At 45.8% G+C, this 23084-nt stretch overlaps 1 long non-coding RNA gene across 1 annotated transcript in view; it reads right to left on the bottom strand.

The window, feature by feature from the left end:
* Positions 1-284: 284 nt before the first annotated feature.
* LOC125395397 (uncharacterized) overlaps positions 285-23084 on the bottom strand; it is a 38196-nt gene continuing 15396 nt past the window's right edge. The window contains exon 4 of the long non-coding RNA XR_015735997.1: positions 285-416. This is a non-coding gene — a long non-coding RNA (uncharacterized LOC125395397). The remainder of the gene's footprint in view (positions 417-23084) is intronic.

Genomic DNA, 23084 nt, shown 5'->3' with positions numbered 1-23084 from the left:
ATCTTATCCTACCTGTAGGCAAGGGTGCTGGCAGGTAATCCATCAATTTCTGTCTCTCTTTGGTCGAGAGCTCCTCCCAGTGGTGTCAACTCCCCTGCCACTGGGAGCTAAACCATTAGCACAAAGGAAATCCCCAGGAAGCAAGGTACAGCCCTGGGGTATTTTATAGGCTAAGGTATATGCCTGCAACATTGTATGCATACACACAGGCTCAGGGCTATCTCTGCTCTGGTCAAACTGAGACAAACAGGCTAGACCACCTTTTACCTCCAAATGTGGAGACAGGGCATCAGAAGGCAGAACATCCTACCTCGGCTCAGGGTAACAAAGGGTTTCTTCTGGGTCAAGTACAAGTCAAGGGAGGGGGCCATCTCAAGGTTCTTTGTAGATACTATTTCTGTCAGTTTTGTGGTGTCCTGCAAGGAAGAGGAGAAGTAGCTGCGAGTTTTACCTTCAGATCCATAAGCAACAGGAAGAGAAAGATTCAGGGCCCCAGCCACACACCTCCATTAACAAAGCCACGCCTATCCCAATAAGACCACAACCCCTAATCCTTCTGATCCTTTCAAATGGCTCCACACCCTAGTAATTAAGCATTCATATAAATGATCTTATGGGGGCCATTCTTATTCAAACCACCACAGAGTCTTGGGGTCAGGCAGAGAGGACACAGCTCATATCCAGAAACTTGATCAAGCAGAGGTCCCTCCTGGGGGAGCCACAATGTCCATCAAAATCAACTAAATACCACTCTCCGATAGCACCTGTGCTTACCCTATAAGCAGCCTATTGGCTATGGCGTGTTCCCATCTGGGGCTTCATACACAGAAGACAGGGCACCCAGCAGCAGAGGATAAGGAGGAAAGGTGGGGTACAGAGACAGACAGTGTACTCCCTTGCTCCCCTCCCATGTGCATTTGACCCCGTCAGTCTATGATCAGCAAAGGGAAGGCAACAAGAACAGGCTGCAAATGGACTTTCACAGAACCCAAGCTGACACTTCCACACCTAGGAATGAGTCAGTCACCAACGCTATCAGGAAAATTAAGACTGGGAAGCAAAGAACAGGGGACAAGAATCAGAAGCAATTCTGGGTGAGGGTTGCCTCCTCTACCCCAGCTCCAAGGTACCTTATGTTCTGTCCCAAGGAGGAACTTTCTTTCTGACTCCACACGGAGCAGAGCACCGTTCTGCCCATTTTATGGTTGCTATGGTTACTTGCTCCTGCACCTCCTGGGGGATGCTTAGCTTGCCGGGGAGAGCACATGTCTCAGGACACCAACTAGAGGTTTCTGCCCTACCAGAGCACTCAAGGAAGAGTAATTCACAGGGTGTCCTGTGTCTTTAGAGATTCCTTATTCAGCTGTTTGGCTTCCATTCAGCAGGCCAATCACATTGGATATATTTTTTCTTGACTTTCGTTTTCTGTTCTGGTTTTCAGTGTAGGGAGGGAGTTGTTTGTTTTTGTTTGTTTGTTTCTTTCTTGTGGTAGTGGATTTTCTAAGGTTAACATTGATTTTGTTTTAGTGTTTTGTTTGTGGTGCCGGGGACATATCTGACTGATGTTGGGGCTGTGTATCTATGCTATGTGATGAGACTCAGACATGCTCCCCCAGGACTAGCAGGCCTCTAGAGACCAGAGAGAACTTGTCCATTTCTACCACATACAAGTCAGCCAGTTCTGAGTGTCTCCTTCATCAAACTTTCACCTTCCACCAATTTTCTCCCCAAATACTAGGTGAGCCCCCAACCCAAAGTCACCAGAATGATCCAAACTAGAAAATTCTCAGCTTCAGATACTTATCCATCCTCTCGCTACATGTCTTGCTTTCCCCTGGAGACCCTAGACTCTCCTGTTGTTCCTCCTGCCTGAGACCAACACAGGGCTTCCCCAAGGATCCTGCACAGTGTAGCATGTCTCATTGCCATTCCAAGAACTGTAGGAAAGACAATTGGAATCTTTCTTCCATGACGATCGCCTCTTCATTCACAACTCAGCTACTTCACAGGCTAAATTCCCACACTTTGAGATGCAGGATGCAAGGACCTTGAAGCTGGAACTGCCAGCTCTCTAAGGAGCATACTCAATAAACCATGCAACCCAAAGGGATGCAAAGCTGAGAAACGCATACAAAGATACAGTGCACTGATCATAGCCAGAGAACTCAGGACAGTAAGCTGTATCTCCTAGGGGCAAGTTACCAATAACAACAAGAAGAATACTCTCTCTCCTTTAACCAAGTTGAAAATGACTTTCTGGTCTTCGCACCTGACTGAAGCACCTTTGCCCAAATCTCTGATCAAGTCTCGCCTCTCCCAGAGAGGTCCCAGGTCACCTGACTTTCTAGCGTCTCCCTTCCTTTCAGTGTCGTGTCATGGGGCTCTCACCACCTGGCTAGGTGTCCATAGACGAGTCTTATACCAGTCCAGTCTCAGGAGGGTTTTCTCCAAAGCGGGTTTATTAAGAGCAGGACCACTACCATCTGCCATTTCTATCGGCCCTCTAAGATCCACTAAGTTTCCAGGGAGGTTTTGAAATTGACTCTCACAGGCAAAATCCAGCCTCTTTCATGTGTTTTGTCCTGTAGCAGGGTGCTGCTGCCCTGGCTAGGCTGACCTGGAACACATCATGTAACCCAGGCTAGCCCTGAGCTATCCTCCTAACCCAGTCTCCTGGGTTTTCCATCACACTCAGCTCAGTATCCTTCACCTCCACTCTCTGATGATCAGACAACTAACCCTACAGTCACTGAGTGGAGAGCTGGTATGTAGGACAGGTAGGCTTGGCATCCTGCCCAGGAGATGTGCCCCCACCCAAGAGAGGCTCAGTCACCCAGAGACCCTGATTCAGAGGCTATAAACTACCCATTGCTACTTGTGCAGCCCACAGAAACAGACAGGGTGGGGGATTCCTGTGCACGCTCCCTCCTTATCTGCTCTCATCATATGTCTCAGGGAGAAGAACCTTTACATGTACCACCACCTGCCCAGCTGTCCTAAGGAGTTCTGGGCTGCCCTGAGACTGCTACGGGCTAGAAGCAGTGTTTTTCTGGGAGCAGCCAGAAAACTTCCGCAAATATCTCATAAATCTTCGCCGTGTTATCTCCCTCCCCCCCATGCAGTGCACTGGCTTCACACACTGTTTCGCTCAGCCCTTACAATGGACCCCTCAACAACAGGCTGCCGAGAAGAGCCGGGTCCTTGACTCAAGAGAGTGCCAGCAGGCTGGAGCATTGTGAAGGCATCACCTCAACCAACCCATTGTACAGATGGGCAGACCAAGCAAAGGAGCCACAAAGCAGCGTGGACGGGATCTGTTGCCTCTTCTTATGACCCTTACTCTGCAAGGTCAATGCTCCCCAGAGGGTTTGCCCAACTAGCTGAGATAGTGTTGGTCCAGAGTTTCTGGGAAAATTTGTGGCAGAACAGTTCAGAAACGGAAGTGAACATTTAGGAGCTAAGAATTAGAATTGCCAGAGCAGCCAAGTGCACGTACAGGGGACTCGCTGCTCGCAGCAGGACACAGAACTATTCGCCTTGCACGTAGCACGCACTGGAGGCCACACGCTAGTCTCACATGGCAAACCCATGGTGCCTGGATGTGTGGATCATCAGACCCAGGTAGGGTAAAATCCCTCTGTCACAGGGTTTGAGTGACACCCGAGAAAATGAAATAGGCGTTTAGTTTAGATGATAGCGGATCATTTCTACCTGCTTTAGAAAACATGTAACGGGCACACTAGATCCGCATTTGTTTGCTTGTCTGACATAAAACCAGAAGGAGTATCTAAGTGAAATAAAATAAAATAAGATAGGAAAATCTAAAAACTGTCCACACCCATAACTGCACAGTTAAATACGCGGGAAGACAGGACAAGAAAATAAGTAAAATGAAACGGATGGAGGCAACACAAAGAGCAAAATCTATTTTCAAGTCTAGCCGTGAAAAATTAAAAGCAACATTCATCATGCGAGCTTGGTGAAAACAGTAATAGCAGGAGCACGAACTCTCAGTCGCTGCTCAGAGTCGTCAGTGACAGGCGGGGTGGACGGTCCTCTCAAGAGATGAACGTTACAGAAAACCAGGCTGAGCAAAGGGGCCCAAAGGAAGCCAGGTGTGTCCGGTGGGCTGGACTGGCTGCTGCCTGGGAAAAGGGAATCCCCTGCCCTCTAGGAAGAGGCTGATGTGGGCCACAATCTTGCCCCAGTGGAACACACTGTCCCAGATCCCAGATAAAAACCTTTCCTGCTATATGGATGAGACCAACTCTCCACCTCCAGCCAGGGTCGCTGTTCTCCACCTGCCCGTTCCTGGCTCTCTGGGCTGTTGGCACCCAAATGGGTGGAGACCCTTTCAAGGATTGCTAAAAGTCGCTTTATTTTTCACCGCTAATTTGCCAACAAGTCCCAGCGTCAGTCTGCTTGGCCCGAAATGAAATTCTATAATTATACAAAAGCCTGGGTCACTGACCCCCTGATTGCAATATCTTGTCTCTTTTGTCCCCTTCCTTCCACCACCTCGCCCATGGGACCGAATTGCTTTGGCTTCTGCCGCAGCCTCCCAAATGAGGTGCTATTGGAAACTAGTGAGCCATGGCCCTCGGAGGTGTTCCAAGCCATGCAATAATTTACCCATTTTCATTTTGTTTGATTTCATTAACACCGGGGTCTCAAGAGAGAGCCCAGTTGGGAACAGGGGGAAAAAATGAAAAAGAAAAGAAAGGAAAAAATATATATATACAAGCAATCTCAGCTGAAACCCAGTGTTTATCACCACCTCATGGTCCAGCGCTGAGAAAGGGGGAGTTACCAAGAACACAGCAGTGTGACCTTGGGGAAGAAAAGGACATTTCCCTTGGAATGTCTCAATGCTTACTTAGGCTCTCACTCTGTTGTCGCAAAGAGGATCGTTAATCACTAAAAGAGAGGAAAGAGCATACAGTCCCCACTGTATTCTGCACTGTCCCCAAAGTCCACTGGTCCTTGCCGAGTGACACTGTCCCCCTGGGCTTTGCCTCATCTGGAGACCCATTGGACAAGTACTCATATGCTGGGCCAAAGCTAGGCTGCTTGGCTCCCAACAAACGTGCTTCACTGATATCCTCAGCACTTGGTCAAGTCGTCACCCCCAGGTCTCCGGAGACCGAACTGGCTTCAGCTGTGCTCAGGGATGAAAGCACAGTCTCAATGTGTTCCTCAGAGAGATCATGGAGTAAGACACGCAGTCTCAGTGTTCCTCAGAGAGTTTTGGTGCCAGTAAAGCCCACATTATCTCTCTTCATGGCATATCCTTTGCCAAAGGTGAAAGAGCTCAAGGGAACATGGTGATATGTAACCAACTAAGAAAATGCATTCACACAACACACATATACACACATTTACACACATATATACACATATGCACACACATATACACACACTTACACACACACATATACACACAGTAACACACATATACACATACATACACACATGATGCGGGAGAATTGTCTGTAATCTGTCAATCATGTTTTAAATAAACGCTGATTGGCCAGGCAGGAAGTATAGGCGGTAAAACCAGAGAGGAAGTAGAGGTGATGCAATGAGAACAGAAGAATTCTAAGAAAGAGAAAGCTGATTCCTCCCATTACTGCCCAGACCACTGAGAAGCAAGATGTAATCTGTCGCACTGAGAAAGGTACCGAGCCGTGTGGCTAACATAGACAAGAATAATGAGTTAATATAAGCTACAAGAAGCCTGAGCTAATGGGCCAATCAGTTTTATAACTTATGGAGATCTCTGTGTGATTTTCTCTGGAGCTTGCCGGCTGTGGGGTACCGGGCGGGACAGAAACCCCACCAAGCAGGCCCCTTCATGTTACACACATACACTGCCATGACAGTGCACTAAGTGACCCTGGGATAGAGACATTGCCTCTTCATCCTAAGCCAATGGCAAACCAATGAGACCAGCACTTCAAGGCAGAAGCGGTTTCCAAGGCTCCTCAAGTCAACATTGGAGAGCACTGGCATCAGCTCTGTCACTGAAGGAGTTTCCCAGCCTTGACTGGCTGAGTCCTTCCCGTGTGAGTGCAAAGACTAGAGAGAGCACAGGTGACATCGAGCGTGTGTCAGTCAGCAGGCTTCTGGTGCTTTCCACAGATAAACTCACCTCATCCTCGCTTTGATGACCAAGAAGAAAGGCCCTGCCCTGTCCACCCCGTGCACATCTCCATCACTAGCTGTCAGTCAACCCCACCTTTACAAACTCCTTCGTGTGTTGAACTAAAATCGTCCTGGCTTGGGTCCCAGGGTCAGAGTTCTGCATGTCGAGCTGCCCGGCAGATGTCCCTTCCCTTCTAGAGACATTGCTGCAGGAGGCGACTTCAGCTTCAAATGTCTTCTAGACCAAAACTGTCACTAAACATCCCAAGGCATAGAGCGTCTCTAGCCTGGTCACCTTACCATGAACTGTCCCATATACAAATCCTGGATGCCAGGAGCCCTCTGAACAGGCCCTGACCTAGACAGAAAGAGGATGCCACCTTCACTTTTCTTTCTTTCTTTTAACTCTTGTTGATTCTTGGTGGGTTTCACATCATGCGTTCTGACCATCTCTTCCCATCTGCCCTCTGCCCTTGCAACCTCCCATGCAAAAAAAAAAAAAATTTAGAAGAAAGAAAATGAACCATAAAGAGAAGTCTTGTCATGGCAGCGTTGTGTGGCCCATCGAGTCACACAGTTCACCCTCTAGTCAGCTTTACTTGTTAGTGTTTATTGCCAGGAGTCACTGGTCTGACTGCACCACCAATACTGAGCTCTCACTGGGCTCCTCATGGTTGTCTCATTGCTGTCCTGTGTTCTGATCCTGCTGTTTTGGATCTGTAGGTCCATCCCTTCACATGCTCTAACAATCCATTGACTTGAAATTCTTTTTTTGCTGGGGAGGGGATTTGAGACAGGGCTTTACTGTGTAGCCCTGCCTGTCCTAGAACTCTCTATGTAGACCAGGCTGGTCTCGAACTCACAGAGATCCTCTTGTGTCTGACTCCCGAGTGCTGGGATTAAAGGTGTGTGCCACCACCCAGCTTCACCTTTCTTCAGGAGGTCTGGGCTGCTGCATCCTGTGACTCCCACTGGAACGGGAATCCTATGACTCCGCACCCAGGCACTCACCGTCATAAAGACATGGGAGTCTCCGCTCCTTGGTTTATCTTGTCCTCTCCCTGACTACTGTGTACAAGGAAATGCTGTAGACAAGGAAAGATTATTGCTACTCTTGGTTTCAGAAGTCATTGCATGGAGGTGCGGCTGGATGTGCTTGGGTGGAATGCTTCAATGGTGGCAGAAATCTATGGAGGAAGAAACTAAGAGAAAGGAGGGGACTGAGATCTGGGATGACCCTTACAGACATGCCATCTGTGTCCCATTCCCTCCATCTAGGCCCTGCCTCCCCAAATAGTGTCACCAACTGGGGACCAAACTTCTAACATCTGTGTGTGCATGAAGGCACCACGGAAGATAGAGGAGTAGGAAGGAATGGCAGCCTCACCTCTGCTTTGAGAAACCCGGCCTCCATCCAAACACTTCTTTAGTCAGACATCCACACACAAGATTGAATTCAAGCATCTAAGGGGATCACCCACTCCCACCCCTGCCAACCTCCATTGGGGAGCACCGGAATCACAGCTCAATCAGGTTTCTACAGCAAAGGCCTACTCACCCCCACTCACCCACCCACCTCCCCTCTTTTCCTATCCCTTCCCACCTCTCTCCACCACGTTCATTCTACCTCAGGACCTTGACACATGCTCTTCTTTTCCTAGGACTTTTCTGGGATGCATTCGGCGGCATTTCCTGGTCATCCAGCCAGTTGTTGCTGGCCTCTCCCAGGTCCTGTTTATCTTGGACCTCTGACAAGAAAAGTTTCTAAACAAGAAACTTTTCATTCTTACTGGAAGCCTGCATATTGTGTGCCTCTGTGCCTCAGTTTCCACATCTACATCTAATTCAGCTTCTCAGGGCTGTCTGGAGGGGTGTGCTGACCGGCACAGAGCCCTTACCGGTACCTGTTAAACAGCGAACATCTTGGAAGTGCTTCATTCTCCCTCTTCATTTTATTGTTCTCAGTTCTGTCTGGACTAGCACTTCCCGCGGAGGACCTGATACACGCAGTTTTCTGAAGATGTTGTTATGCTTGAGTAGTGCAAAGCCGGACGCTTCAGTGTGACATTTCAACAGGCACGTAAAGTACAATGTAGGATGCTCAGGGTCCAGAGCTTTCACAAGCTGGGCGCGCATACTGCCAAAGCTCCCTCGGTGCTTAGGTGTATTTTTGAATGACCGTATGAACACAAATGGACCGGGGAGACAAGGTACAGCAAATACAGCAACGCCCCAAGCCAATTTCCCAGTCATGCCCTCTTCATGGCTGTAATTAGCCAATAACAAGACTCCCAGTTCCAGGGCCGCACGCACAGAGCTTTCGCAAAGATGAGATGTTCATTTGTTAATGACTACATAGCAATATTGAGAATTTTGGTTGCATTGTGAGACCGGTGCCTTCCCCATTCACCAATAATGACAGACCACTTAAAAAATAAATAACACATATAATTTAAGCAACTAAAATAAATAGCAGTGTTGACTTTGTCTGGGAAAATATTTTCTATTTCCTCGAAGCGTCCCCACGGGTGCCCTGCCTTGGTCTCCCCTGCTGAGATGCCTCCTCAGCAGGCAGCCTGGGAGCCAAGCGCAGGAAGAGACAGCAGGGAGGGGACTCACCCACAGCTCCTGAAGCCAGACCTTGCTCCCTTCACCCCCAGGGCACTTGCCCTCCGGTGTCACAGATTCGAAGGCCTATACAGCGCCTAGGCAAGGTACAGAGCATAGCAGGAAGGAATAGGAACCAGTGGGGCCTGTGGAGAATGGATAAGCCTTTGTCCCTCCCACAGGGGATGGCCTTCACCAAGGGTTACACTATAAAAGGCAAGACCAGCCTTGAAAAATCTAGTATTTCAAAACAAAACAAAACAAAAATCCATTTAAGAATGAGAGAGAGAGAGGAGGCGGGCAGTGGTGGCATATGCCTTTAATCCCAGCACTCAGGAGGGCAGAGGCAGGTGGGTCTCTATGAGTTCGAGGCCAGCCTGGTCTACAGAGTTAGTTCCAGGACAATCAAAGTTACAGAAAGAAACCCTTTCTCGAAAAACAGAAACAAAAACAAAAAATTTTAAATAAATGACAGGGGTGGGGCTTTGTGTCTTTGTTATTCTGGGGCTGTGAACACAGGGACTTGTACAAGCTAGGTTAATGTCCCACCACCAAGTTCCAGCCCCAGTGACAAGATAGGAGTCAGCTCCTGACACTAGAAAGCACGTGACAGGGAGAGAACTGGCTCCTGACATTGGACAGGGGTGACAGCGAGGAGGACAGCTCATGGTACCAGAAGGTAGGTGATGGAACAGGCTCTATCTCTTCCTACGGGCGCAGTATACCAGCCTCCTGTTGTTTAGTCGCCAATGGGAGGCCTCCTCCTGCCAACTGCAGGAGAATAGTTTATTGTTCTCGTGCAGACTGGAAGAGGACAGAGAACCAGGTGGTTGACCCGGCCGTCCATCTGGCAGGTGGAGGAGTAGACAGGCACCGAGGTCATCTGCGTTAAACTTCTGCTAAGCACCCAGTCTACCAGGCCCAGCTTAAGTACTGGACAGTCAAGTCAGAACCTCGATGAATGAGGGAGGACCTATAGAAACTAGACAGGGTCACCGGGAGCGGGAGCCCCACCTGCGGTGGAGAAGACCTGACTCACTAGCTGGGCTCAACTTCCAGCCTCCACGGATGGGACCTTGTAGAAGGGGAGGAGTCACCTAGCCCAGAATGAGCCTATCAGAATCCCTCTCCAGAGACATGCAGATCAGTACAGTGTGTCTGTGCACAGAGGCTCTGAGTTTGTTCTGCTGGGGGTTTTGGTGAGATATAATAGAGTTAGGGGGTGAGAGAGGGGATCAGGTGACAAGGTCAACCCTGGGCAGAGCCACAGAGCTTTGCAGGGAGCAGCCCTCTGTCGGGGCCCTGATGAGATCTGCCACACTAGCATCTGGTCCAGATAATGGGGGAAGGGGTTGCACCATTTCCTCACCCAGTCTCACCTTCCTATGGCTTCCCAACACATTTGGAATAAAACGCCAAGACACTGCCATGACAAACCTTACAGAGCCCTGTCCCCAACCATGGCTCTGGCCTCCCCTCGTCTCATCCTCTCCCTGCTCACCTGCGCCATCTCTCTGCTCTCTCCACTGCCTACATTTCCCTGCCCTCGCACCAGCAGGGCGTTAACTCCCGCAACAGTTTCTGGAAAGTCCTACATAGCTCCTCCTCTGGCTCCAGTCATATCTGCTCGTCCTGTACGGAATTGATATGTCCACCTATTCTTCTAATAGATCACTCCCTCTCTCACCCTTCTGCGGTCCATCTCCCTACCCTGCTTTCCCACAAGAAACCTTGCTGTGGCTCATATTAAATGTAAAATTAAATGGAATCAGTAAAGTGTCTGGTCCATTTTGAGTCCTCTATAAGTGTGAGTGCATTCGTATCTGTGTGTGTGTGTGTGTGTGTGAGAGAGAGAGAGAGAGACAGAGAGTGTATGTGTGTGCATGCATGGCCACTCATTTGATTTTGCTTGGCCTCCCCCAGCTGGAGTGTGATCTTCAGTGGCCTGTGCCCGACATGTGCCAGTTGATAAATATTGGTCAGAAAGGAAAGGGAGGGGGGAGAAAGGAAGAGAGGGAGCCTGCAGAGAGAGTATCAAGCTGCTTGAATGCTAATCTTGGCTCTGCAGTGTCTCAGCTGGGCCTCCTTGGCCAGGCATTTCCCTCTCAGTCACAGCATCCTACAGCACAAGACTCAGCGAGAAGGCAGACATGATGGAATCACTTGCGGGGATCTTTGGAAGAAGGGCAGGCGAGGTGACCTGTGTGCAGTGCCTGACAGGAATTAAAGTCCTCTTTTAAGGCCATTGCTGCAGCCTGTCCCTTCTAGTAGCTTCCTTTTCCGCCCTCTGTGGCCTGCCACTGACCGGGGTGTGCAGCCACACTGCGCCCCATTAGCATCATTAGGCGTACAGTGATTATAATAATTAGGCGCGCCTCACAGGCGACCCTCCATAACAACGCCCACTGCTCAGAAGTCGTAATTGCTGCGTGGAGATTCAAATGAAGGCTAATTAGACGTCAGTTGCCCTCCCCTCCCCAGCTCACAGTCCCCTACATTATCTTAATACTAAACTGCCCAGTGACCACCAGTCATGCTGGATAATCCACAGCGCCCAGAGCAAGCAGCAGGGTGCAGGGACACCCGCCTGCAGCCGGAGCCAGCTGCGCATGCGCAGAGAGAAAGCTGGCTAGCAGGGCTGAAGACTTGGCACTCAACGCCAGAGGCAGGCGGGACTGGGTGCCCGTGGTCCCAAGTGTGTTGACGCTGCAGCAGGCACTTCTTTCTCCCCTTGGGGAGCAGAGAAGCCGCGGGGCCCTGTTTCACCGAGCAGGTGGTATTTTTATGAGTGTGTCGGTTTTGCCTCACTGGTGCATGATACTGAGACAATTACTTCAAATGGGAAAGAAAGCTTGGCTAGGCCCACATCTCAGAGATGGTCGGTCAGCCTGTTGCTTTAGGCCTGCAGTCAGGTAGGACATGGTGGACAGAGCCTTTGCAGAGCAAAGCTGCTCAGTTCACAGTGGCAGGAATCCAAGACAGGATGGCACCTTTGAGGACACACCCCAGTGGTCTTACAGGCTCACCACCTCCCAACAGTGCTATCTGCTGGAGACTCTCCTTCCTCACATGAGCCCCAAGGGACGTGGAAGATCCAAACAGAAGCAAGGAACAGTAAACCAGACAGACGCAGCAGCTGCCTTGGGGAAGGAGAAAGGCCTTTGTGCTGGGCATCCCTACCCTTGTCCCACCTACCCCGCTCTGAGATCCCTCTGCTTCCATTGCGAGAGCCACTTGAGGAGATATCGAGTCCCAGTTCAAAGGCTCTGCTTTCACAAGTCGGGCTCAGAATCTTCCACTGACCCTAAATGCAGCTTCCCAGGGAGCCCTAAGCCCAGAACAGCCAAACAATTGATGACTCTGTCCAGCGTGGTGTCAGGGTCTCAGTTTCCCCACTTGCTAACACAAGAGTGTTGGACACAATGACCTCCAAGGGCCTCTGGCTCTCTGCTCGGTTTTGTGGAGGCTCACTCCACAGCTAGTCTTCTGCACAAAAGCTATCTGCAGATTCAACACAATTTCCATCAAAATTCCAACACAATTCTTCACAGAACTTGAAAGGACAATTTTCAGTTTCATATGAAAACACACACACACACACACACACACACAAGGTAACTAAAACAATTCTGTATAATAAGACTGCTGGAGGTATCACCATCCCTGATGTCAAGCTGTACTGCAGAACTATAACAATAAAAACAGCATTGTATTGGCACAAAAATAAACGCACTGATCAATAGGATCAAAATTGAAGACCCAGACATAAACACTTACAGACACCTGAGTTTTGATCAAGAACCCAGCAATACATACTGGAAAAAGACAGCATCTTCAATAAATGGTCAAACTGGGTGAATGAATGTGGAAGAGTCCAAAAAGATCCATACTTACAACCCTGCACAAAACACAACTGCAGATGAATTAAAAGACCTCAACATAAGACAAGATACCTTGAGACTGATATACGAGTATGTAGGGAATAACCTCGAACTCAACTGGCACGGGAAAAGCTTTCTGAACAGAACACCATTAGCACAGGCACTAAGATCCACAATTAATAAACAGGGCTTTATGACACTGAAAAGCAGCTATATGGCAAAGGACACCGTTATTCAGGTGGCAGCCTGCAGAATGGAAAGATTTCTACCAACTCCACATTCAAAGGAATACTAATGTCTAAAATATATAAACAACTCAAACAACAGAACATCAAGAAAACAAATAACCCAATTTAAAAATGGGGTACAGATCTAAACAGAGAATTCTCAAAAGGTGAAATACAAATATCTGAGAAACACTAAGAAATGTTCAACATCCTTAGTCATCAAGGAAATGTAAATCAACTACTTTGAGATTTCATCTCATACCAGTCAGAATGGCCAAGATCAATAAAACAAGTGACAGCTCAGGCTGGCAAGGGTGTGAGGAAAAACGAAAACTCATCCACTGCTGGTGAAAGTACAGACTTGTACAGTTACTATGGAAATCAGTGTGGCTGTTGCTCAGGAAGCCGGGAACAGACTGACCTCAAGATCTAGCTATTCACTCTGTGCATCTACCTGAAGGATTCTACATCCATCCTACTGCAGAGACATTTGCTCAACTATGTTCATTACTGCTCCACTCATTAATAGCTAGGCATTGGAAAGAGCCTAAATATCTATCAGTGGAAGAATGGAACAAGAAAATGTGATACATTTATACAAGGAAATAGTCAACTGTTAAAAAATGAAATTTTTAAAATGGTAAATGGATGAATCTAGAAAAATCAACCTGAGTGGTATGTATTTGTTAGTCAGGAAGGTATTTGCTTATATGGGAATGATAGCTGTTAAGTCTTCAGTAAACAGGCCATAAAACGTATACTCGCAGTGGTTAGGTACAGAGACAGTGACAAAGGGGGGAAGGAAAAGGGATAGTTATGGAGTAGGCAAAGGCAAGGACCAAGAGGATCAGGTGGAGAAGGAGAGAAAAAAAGGGGGTAAGGAAGGGGATATAGTTAAAACTAAGGGCAATTTCAGAGGTCACGTGGAAACCCAATACAACAGAAGCTTCTTTTCACCAAATAAAAAGTAAAGCCCCAACTAAATATCTCTCATCGCCAAATAATACTTTGAGTTCTAGGAATAGGTTACACCTCATTGAATTGTTAGCTAAAGGGGCCCCCTGGACATCATAAACAACCAGGCTATTGCCAAGGTTATTGAATGCTCTCCACAAACTGATTGGAAGGTCCTATTGCTGAAGGCACCCACACAATTCACTGAACACAGAGAAGTCAAGTTGGTACCTTCTTAGTGTTTTCACCTCTACTAACTAGTGTCTATGGTACTAGAAGATACTCTGCATGCTACCAGTGGAGAAAGGTAAAGATCAAACCCTTCAGTCTACAATGGTAACCTGCCTGCAAGACATTGATGCAATAGTGGCACTACGCTTGTGGGAGTAACCAACCACTCTCTGATTTGATTTAAGGCTTGTTCCATGAGCGGGAACCCATAACTGACCCTGCTTGGGGAGCCAAGAACCTGAGACTAGATAGGCCAGGGACCTAAGAGGAAACCCAATACTACTGAGGTGCTAAGGGGGACGGAGCAATAAAGTGACTCCTAGTGACATTCCGCAATACTCTTGCTCAGTCATCATCACAGATACTTGTTCCTGAATAATATGATAATGAATGCCGAGACACACAGCTGGACAATGTGCAGACCAAGAAAGACCTTAGAACACTCAGTCCTAAATAGGCCATCTCCATCAAATCCTTCCCTTTGGGGCTCAGGGAACCCTGTAGAAGAGGGAGCAGAAAGATTGCAAGAGTCAGAGGTAATGAAGGACACCAAGAAAACAAGGCCTTCAAGACACAGCAGAACTGACACATGTATGCCTATGGTGGCATGCACAAGACCTGTGTGTGTCTAAGCCAGGTAGAGTCCCACAGCCAAGAGAGGTGCATACAAGCCTCCATCCCTAATCCTGAAACTATCTCCTCTTGATAGCCACTTACAATGGAAAAATTACTATCTCCCACAGGATCTCACTGGGGACACAGGATGCCTCCTGAGGACAAGGCCCGTACCTAGTAGGTGATAGCCAACACAGGACAAACTCATTGGTGCTTTTTGGAGGTTCCTGGTCTCATAGTGCTTTGTTAGGGCATTGTTTTTGGGTTTTTTTGTTTGTTTGTTTCTTTGCTTGTTTACTTTTCTTACTTTTCTGTGTTCATTTTTTCTTTTTTTTAAACAAGTATTTTGTGTACATATTATGGTTTCAAGCGTTGTGTTTTTATGGGATTTCTGCATGTGTGAATGTGTGTGGTTCTGCATCTCTGTGGGTTTCTGTGCTTTTCTCCTGGTAGTTTGTTTGTTTTGTCCTGTTACGGCTTGTTTGTTTTTATTTCATGTTATTTTACATTATATTATTTTTAGATGCCTAGTTGTATTCTAAAGAGAAATAAAAAAGAGGGCTGTGGATATAGGTGTGGGGAGTTGGGGTGATTTAGGAATTGGGGGAGTAGAAACCATAGTCAAAATATATGAAAATAGTATAAAAAACTATTTTCAATTTTGAAAATTGAAAGGTTAAACCGAAACAGATGCATGCAACACACATACACACATACACATCTGTTATCACATGCATACCCACATCCACATGCATTGTCTCTCACCGTGCATTCACATCCGTACTCACATGCATAGCCTCTCATGCATGCATACTCATCCATACTCACAAGTATGCCCACACCCACAGACACACCCATACTCACATGCATAGCCCCTCATGCACGTATACTCATCCATACTCTAATGTACAGCCCACACACATGCATAGTCATCCATACTCACATGCACAACCCCACACATGCACATCCATATCCACATGCACTCCCACACCTACTTGCATACATAGACATGCACATCCACGTGTATACTTTTACACATATGCACACACATACGTGCACTCCCACACCCCTACAGAAGTGGAACTTGCCCCTACAAGCATACTTTAAGAACAGAAGATAATGCAGGATCCCCATCAAAATTACAACACAATTCTTCACAGACTTCAAAATAACAATACTCAATGCTCAATACTCAACTTCATTTGAAAAACAAACAAACAAGCAAAAAAAATCAGGGTAGCTACAAAAATCCTGTATCACCTGATTTCAAGGTCTACTATAGAGCTATAGCAGTAAAAACATCATGGTATTTGTATAAAAACAGATAGGTGGATCAATGGAAATGAATCAAAGACCCTGATGTAAACCCACATACCTATGAGGACCTGATTTTTTGACCAAAAAAAAAAAAGCCCAAATTGTATGGAAAAAAAAGCATTTTCAACTAATGGTGCTGACATAACTGGGTGTCAGAGCATAGAAGAATGCAAATAGATCCATATCTATTGCCCTACACAAAACTCAAGTCCAAATGGATCAAAGACCTCAACATAAATCCAATTACACTTAACATGATATAAGAGAAAGTAGGAAGGAGTCTTGAATGCATTGGCACAGTACATAACTTCCTGAATAGAACGGTAGCAGTAGTGCAGACACTGAGATCAATAAATGGATCCTCCTGAAACGGAAAAGCTTCTGAAGGCAAAGGACACGGTCAATGAGACAAAACAGCAGCCTATAGAATGGGAAAAGATCTTCACCAACCCCACATCTGACAGAATGCTGATCTCCAAAATATATAAAGGACAATGGCACTGGGTTTTGATTGTCTACTGCATGGATTGGCTTTGTGGGAGCCTGGTTTGTGTGGATGCTCACCTTCCTAGACCTGGATGGAGGGGGGAGGACCTTGGACTTCCCATGGGACAGGGAACCCTGAATGCTCTTAGGACTGGAGAGGGAGGGGTGGGGGGGAAAGGGGAGGGAAAAGGGAGGTGGGGAGAAGGTGGAATTTTTTAATAAATAAATTTTTAAAAAAGGACTCAAGAAACTAGACATCAAAATAACAAATAATCCAATTTAAAAATGGGGTACAGACCTAAAGAGAGAATTCTCAATAGTAGAATATCTAACAGCCAATAGACACTTAAAGAATATCCTTCAACATCCTTGGCCATCAAGGAAATGCAAATCAAAACAACTCTGAGATACCATCTTACACTAGCCAGAATGGCTAAGATTGAAAACACTAATGTCAGCTTATGCTGGAGAGGACGAGGAGTAAGGGGAACACTCCTCCACTGCTAGAGTGGGAAGGGCCTGACCCTTACCTCTCCATGCCTGACTGGTGAAATCAGAGAGGGTTTCTTGAAAGTAGTGACCCTGAGGATAGCTTTGGGAACAGTTGTAGTCTCTCTAGAAGACAGTCACCTCACTGGTGAGGAGCGCAGTCATACAGTAGAATTCTTACAGGGTAAGGTTCCGTCTGTCAAAGTTTGAATGTTTTTGTTCCTTTCCAAGAGCCATGTTGAAGTTTAATCCCCAGTGCCCCCACGTTGGAGACACAGTCCTTAAAAGATGCACACACTATATGCGGAGGCCTTTTTACTGATGGGGAAGTCAGTCCTTGCTGCTGCTGTTGTTTCTTTTGTGGGGACCCAGCACTCATAGCCCCTGGAAAATGCAGAGTGCAAGAAGCCATCCTAAAGCATAGACCAGAGTCTCTAAGACTGCAGACCTTCTGCCTGGCCTCCCAGTTGTGCCAAATTTCTACTGTCTAAAGCACCCAGCCTCAGGTGTTCTGTTACAGCAGCACAGACAGACTAAGACATCGTTATAGCTGACAGGTAACCAGAGAACTCCTCATGAAGTTTGGAAAAGTTTCTTATCACAGAGTCCTGTTCTCAAATACTAGAGATAAGTCTCAGACAAACTCTGGGGGCCAAGGGGAAAAGCAGTAGCCTGATTGCCTGCTTGTTTTCATGAGTAGGTAGGTATGCCTGCAGAGGCCAGGGCAAGGGATCAAGTGTCTTCCTCTATCTTCCTACCTTATTGCCTCGCGACTAACTGAAAATCCCCTGCCTCTGTTAGGCTGGTTAGCCAGAAAGCTCTGGGATCTATCTCTGCTCTGCAGTGCTTCGGTTACAGGCATGTGCTGCCATGCCTGGATTTTACATGGGAACTCATGTCCTTCTGCTTACACAGCAAGTGTTCTTTCCCACTGAACTGTCTTATTTTCCAACAGCACACACTGCGTGTTAGGCACTGCATGGATTCTCTTCTTTAATTCTCGCTATGACCCTATTCATGAGATACTATGATTGTCTGCATTTTTCTGATAATGCAACTAATGCGAGAAGAAATGAGCAGTCCTGACCACACATCAGGGAAGCCTGTTGCAGTTAATGTCTCTCCTTTTCCAAGATCTGTGGGTACTCCACCAGCATGAACCCCTTTAGGCTTTCAGGGCAGACTCTGAACTAGAGGAGACCCTCAATGGCTAGGACTTAGACATCTCTGGAATCAACTCACTGAGTATCCTTGCCCAATGGATGTGCTGTGCACACGCACAGCAAGAGTGTACAGGGCTGACAAAGAGGGACTGCTGCTGTTGCTGCTGCTGCCGCCGCTGCCACTGCGGCTGCTGCTCCCATTGCTGCTGCTGCCGCTGCCACCACCGCTGCTGCCGCCCTCTGCCAGGACTGCCCCTGCCGCTGCCGCTGCTATTGATAACTCAAGAAGTTATACGTGGTGGGAGTGCTGATCCAGCCAGAATGAAGAGACATCACTGAATTCACAGGACGTTAATGAGGAATACCTTTGGGTTATCTATGACGTCATTTCAAGAGAGGATTACATGATGCAAAAAAATCATCCTGAATGTGGACAGCACAATTTCATAAACTGAGGTGCCCAGACTGAAGAAAATGGTAAAGAAGCAGAAAGATGGTTGGGCGCTGGAACTCTGCTTTCTCTGCTTCCTGTTCTACCAAGATGTGCACAAGCAGCCTCATGGTCCTGCCGCCACAGCTTCGAGCTACTCCTGCCCCCGCAACTTCCCAATGATAATGGACTGTGTTTCCTTAACTTCTAGGCCCAAAGAAATCCCTGTTCCCTTATGTTGTTTCTTGTCAGATATTTGGTCACAATGATGAGAAAAGTAATGAACACATAGCCCAATATAACCAGACACACCCTAGTATAACCAAACACAGCCATATGCAACCAGACACAGCCTAGTATAATCAGACACAGCCTAGAATAACCAGACACAGCCTAAATATAACCATACATAGTCTAATATAACCAGACACAGCCTAGTATAACCATACATAGTCTAATATAACCAGACACAGCCTAGTATAACCATACATAGTCTAATATAACCAGACACAGCCTAGTATAACCAGACACACCCTAGTATAACCAAACACAGCCATATACAACCAGACACAGCCTAGTATAATCAGACACAGCCTAGGATAACCAGACACAGCCTAAATATAACCAGACACAGCCTAGTATAACCAGGCACAGCCTAAATATAACCATACATAGTCTAATATAACCAGACACAGCCTAGTATAACCAGACACAGCCCAGGATAACCAATACAAACCACCAGGAATTCTGCTCTTGCCAGAACAAGGCTCAACACCACTTAAGGGCAACAAAAAGTCAGAATAGAATAAAAGATTAGTACACAGAACAAAAATAAAAATAAAAAATTAAGAAAGAGCTGATGATCTTGAGGTTCGGAAGTTGCGATTAATATCCACAGATTTTGAAACAGTTGCCATAAATATGTTAAGGAAATATAGAGAAAACAGAGCCAATGATTGAAAATACAAAGACTCTGAAGCATGGAATCCAAGAGAACAAAATAGAAATTCAAGAACTGGCATTATGTCTGAAATAAAATAGCCACTAGGTGTTCTTGAAGTCCGACTAGATGCTGTTGAAAAAAAAAATGAAAACAAATACAAAGAAAAAACAGTGAACTTGGAGATGCACCTGCTGAAAGTGCCCAGAGAGAAAGAAAACGCTTTAAAAATAGGCAGGAGCTCAGCAACTGTCAGGTAATACTTAGTAGTTCAACATGCTCAGTATTAGAATCCCAGACAGAGAAGGGAGAGAGAATAGTGCAGGAAAATGTATTTGAAGAAATACTCGCAAAATTTCATAGAATTTTGATAAACACCATGGCCAAAACAACATGGAGAGGAAAGGTTTGTTTCATCTTAAGACTCTCAGGTCACACAATGTGAAAGAAAATGACCCCCATAGGTTTATAGGGAGTGGCATTATTGGGGGTGTGGCCTTGTTAAAGTGGGTGTGGCTTGGAGTAGGTGTGGCTTTGTTGAAGTAGATGCTGTCTTCTTGGAGCAGCTGTGGCCTATTGGAGAAAGTGTATCATTGAGGTTGGGCTTTGAAGTTTTAGGTGCTCAAGTCACGTCCCATTTCTCTCTCTCTCTCTTTTCCTGCTGCATTCAGATTCAGATGCAGTACTCTTGGCTCTTACTCCAGCACCAGGTCTGCCTGCACACTGCCATGCTTCTCACCAAGATGATAATGGACTAGATCTTTGAACCTGTAGGCCAGTACCAATTTAATGTTTTCTTCTATAAGAGTTGCCACGGCCATGGCGTCTCTTCACTGCAATAGAAACCCTAACTGAGACACACTCTATCACTGAAGAAAGTCAAAGCAAGAACCTGGAGGCAGGAACTGAAGCAGAGACCATGGAGGAACACTGCTTACTGGCTGTTTCACACAGCTTGCTCAACCTGATTTCTTATAGAACCTAGGGCCACCTGCCTAGGGCTGACACCACCCATGTGGACTTGGCCCTCCCACATCAATCATTAAGAAAATATCCTACAGACATGCCCACAGAAGAGGTTGATGGAGGCATGTTTTCAACTGAGGTTCCTCTTTTTAATATGTCTAGGTTCCTGTCAAGCTGACAAAAACCTAACCAGCACAGCCGAGCTCAACCTACTCAAAGAGCAAAAGCAATCAGTATTTTAAAAAGACACCCATTCACAGCTATATGCTAATTTTCAAAAAAGATAAAATATAGCTCTATAAAATCAGTCAGAGACAAATATGTAATACATACAGGAGAAGAATATTGATGTTCAAAAATGGAGAGGGAGGAGAGAGCTGTAACCAGGATTGTATATACACTGCATATACAAATTACATGTTCAGAATTGTATATAGAAAAATAAGGGGGAGTAGGAGGCTGAGGCAGGAGAATTGAGAGTTGCAGGCTAGCATAGGCTAGTTTGAACATTTCAGGATGCATCAAGATCCTGGCTTATTAGAAAGAACAAAATAGATACAGTTTCAGATAAACAAAAGTTCAAATTATTTGTTGCCAATAGTTTTGCCCCTCAAAGACTTAAAAAATAAATGCATTGAAAAATTCTTTTGGTGAAGGAGTAATTAAAATAGATGAGAATTCAAGTATGTTAAAAAAAATGAATGAGTACACTGGAAATGGTAACAATGATTTTGAGATCATTGTTTTTTCCTTCTCTTCAGTTCTGTTAATAGAAAACAAATTATTTAAAGCAAAGATAAGAGCATTGTCTTTACAAAATTCTTGCATATGCAGAAATAATACACATGAAAGAGCACAAAGAACAGGAAAAAATGGAAGTGTTCTAGCTTTCTAAATTTTAGGTGGATTGGTAAAATATAAATTAGGAGTAGAGATTATTAACATGATAACTACAAATAAAAAGACAGGAGATTGGATAGAATATGAAAGTTTTACACATGCCCAAAGTAAAGCAGAAAGGGAAGGCAGAATGAAGAAATGGTGGATCAAACAGAAAAATAAAAATGACAGGATTAAGCCCACACATATCAATAATTACACTAAACGGAAATGTTCTAAACACTCCTGTCAAAAAATTGATGCTGACACTGTGAGTCAGACAAGCAAGGCCAAGTCTGTTCTTACAAAAGGAACACTTTAAATACTGAAACATGTAGGGAGTGGAGGAAGCCCTGACTGTAAAGTCCTGGGTGAACGTGTGCTGTTGACATGGGCACAGCCATGTCAAGGACTTCAGAGCCTCAGACTCATGAGAAAACAGCGAAACTCCCAGGGTGAGCCTCAAGGAAATGGCAAAAACTTCCTCTGGTCCAAGTGTAAATGTTGACAGTGTGTGCAGAAAATGTCCAGCATAGCTTTCTGTGCCCTGGTACACATGGTCTGAAGGTCACTCCTGACGTGGGATTCCCCTCTTTATGCTGTGAATATGTTTTGTTGCCATTGGTTAATAGAGAATCTGCTTTCAGCTAATAGCTTAACAGAGTAAAGCCAGGTGTAAAATTCAAACAGAGATAGAGATAGAGATAGAGATAGAGATAGAGATAGAGATAGAGATAGAGAGAGAGAGAGAGAGAGAGAGAGAGAGAGAGAGAGAAGGCAGAGTCAAAGAGACACCATATAGCTGCTAAAGGAAACAGATACCCAGGAACCTTACCGGTAAACTATGAGCCTCATGGTAAAATACAAAATAATAGAAATGGATTAATTTAAGATGTAAGAATTAACTAGAAATATGCATAAGCTATTGATCAAACAGTGTTGTAATTAACACAGTTTCTGTGTAAATATTTCAGGTCTGGGCAACCGGGAAATGAACAAGCAGCCTCTGCCTATACACTCCCCTGCAGAGACTGTTCTTACCTAGATGAGCTAAACTCGCCTCCACGATCCAGCTGTACACCATAGACCTCACATATTTGTTCATCTGTATATAATAACCCCGTCTCCTTGTTTATTCAATTGTATATAGTAAACACATTAAATTTCTGGGGTGCTGGGTTTTCTCCACCAGAGAGCACAGGCAAACCAACCTCATCTATTTCTGAGTATCCATCTGTCTGTCTTGGTTTCATACCCTTGCCTCCCCAGTGAGGTCTGTCCACGGAACCAGGCAAAGATTCAGCAGCAACAACCATTTAAAGAAGATTGAAATCAATAAAAAAAGAAATCAATACAAACAAATAAAATCAAAGTTATACGACGCACCCTCAACCACATGGAATAAAACTGGGAATCAGACAGGATGGTGGTGATGCTTTAATCCCAGCTCTCCGGAGGCAGAGGAGGAAGATCTTTGAGTTTCAAGACCATCCTGGTCTACAGAGTAAGTTCTAGGACAGGATTCAAAGCTACTAAAAGAAACCCTGTCTCAAAAAAGAAAAAAAAAAAAACAAATGACAACAACAAAAAAACAAAAAACAAAAGTCACCCCTCCTCAAAAAAGCTGGAAATCATTAATTTGTAAAATCGAACACACAACTATATGGGATAACATCAAAGTTTGTGAGACACAGGGAAGCAGGCTCAAGGGAAACTTACACATGTGGATCATGCCGAGACTAAACAAAAGGGACC

Source organism: Myodes glareolus, chromosome 22 (assembly GCF_982192425.1).
Source record: "Myodes glareolus chromosome 22, mMyoGla1.1, whole genome shotgun sequence".
Taxonomy (NCBI): Eukaryota; Metazoa; Chordata; class Mammalia; order Rodentia; family Cricetidae; genus Myodes; species Myodes glareolus.
This window is presented reverse-complemented; position numbering and strand designations above follow the sequence as displayed.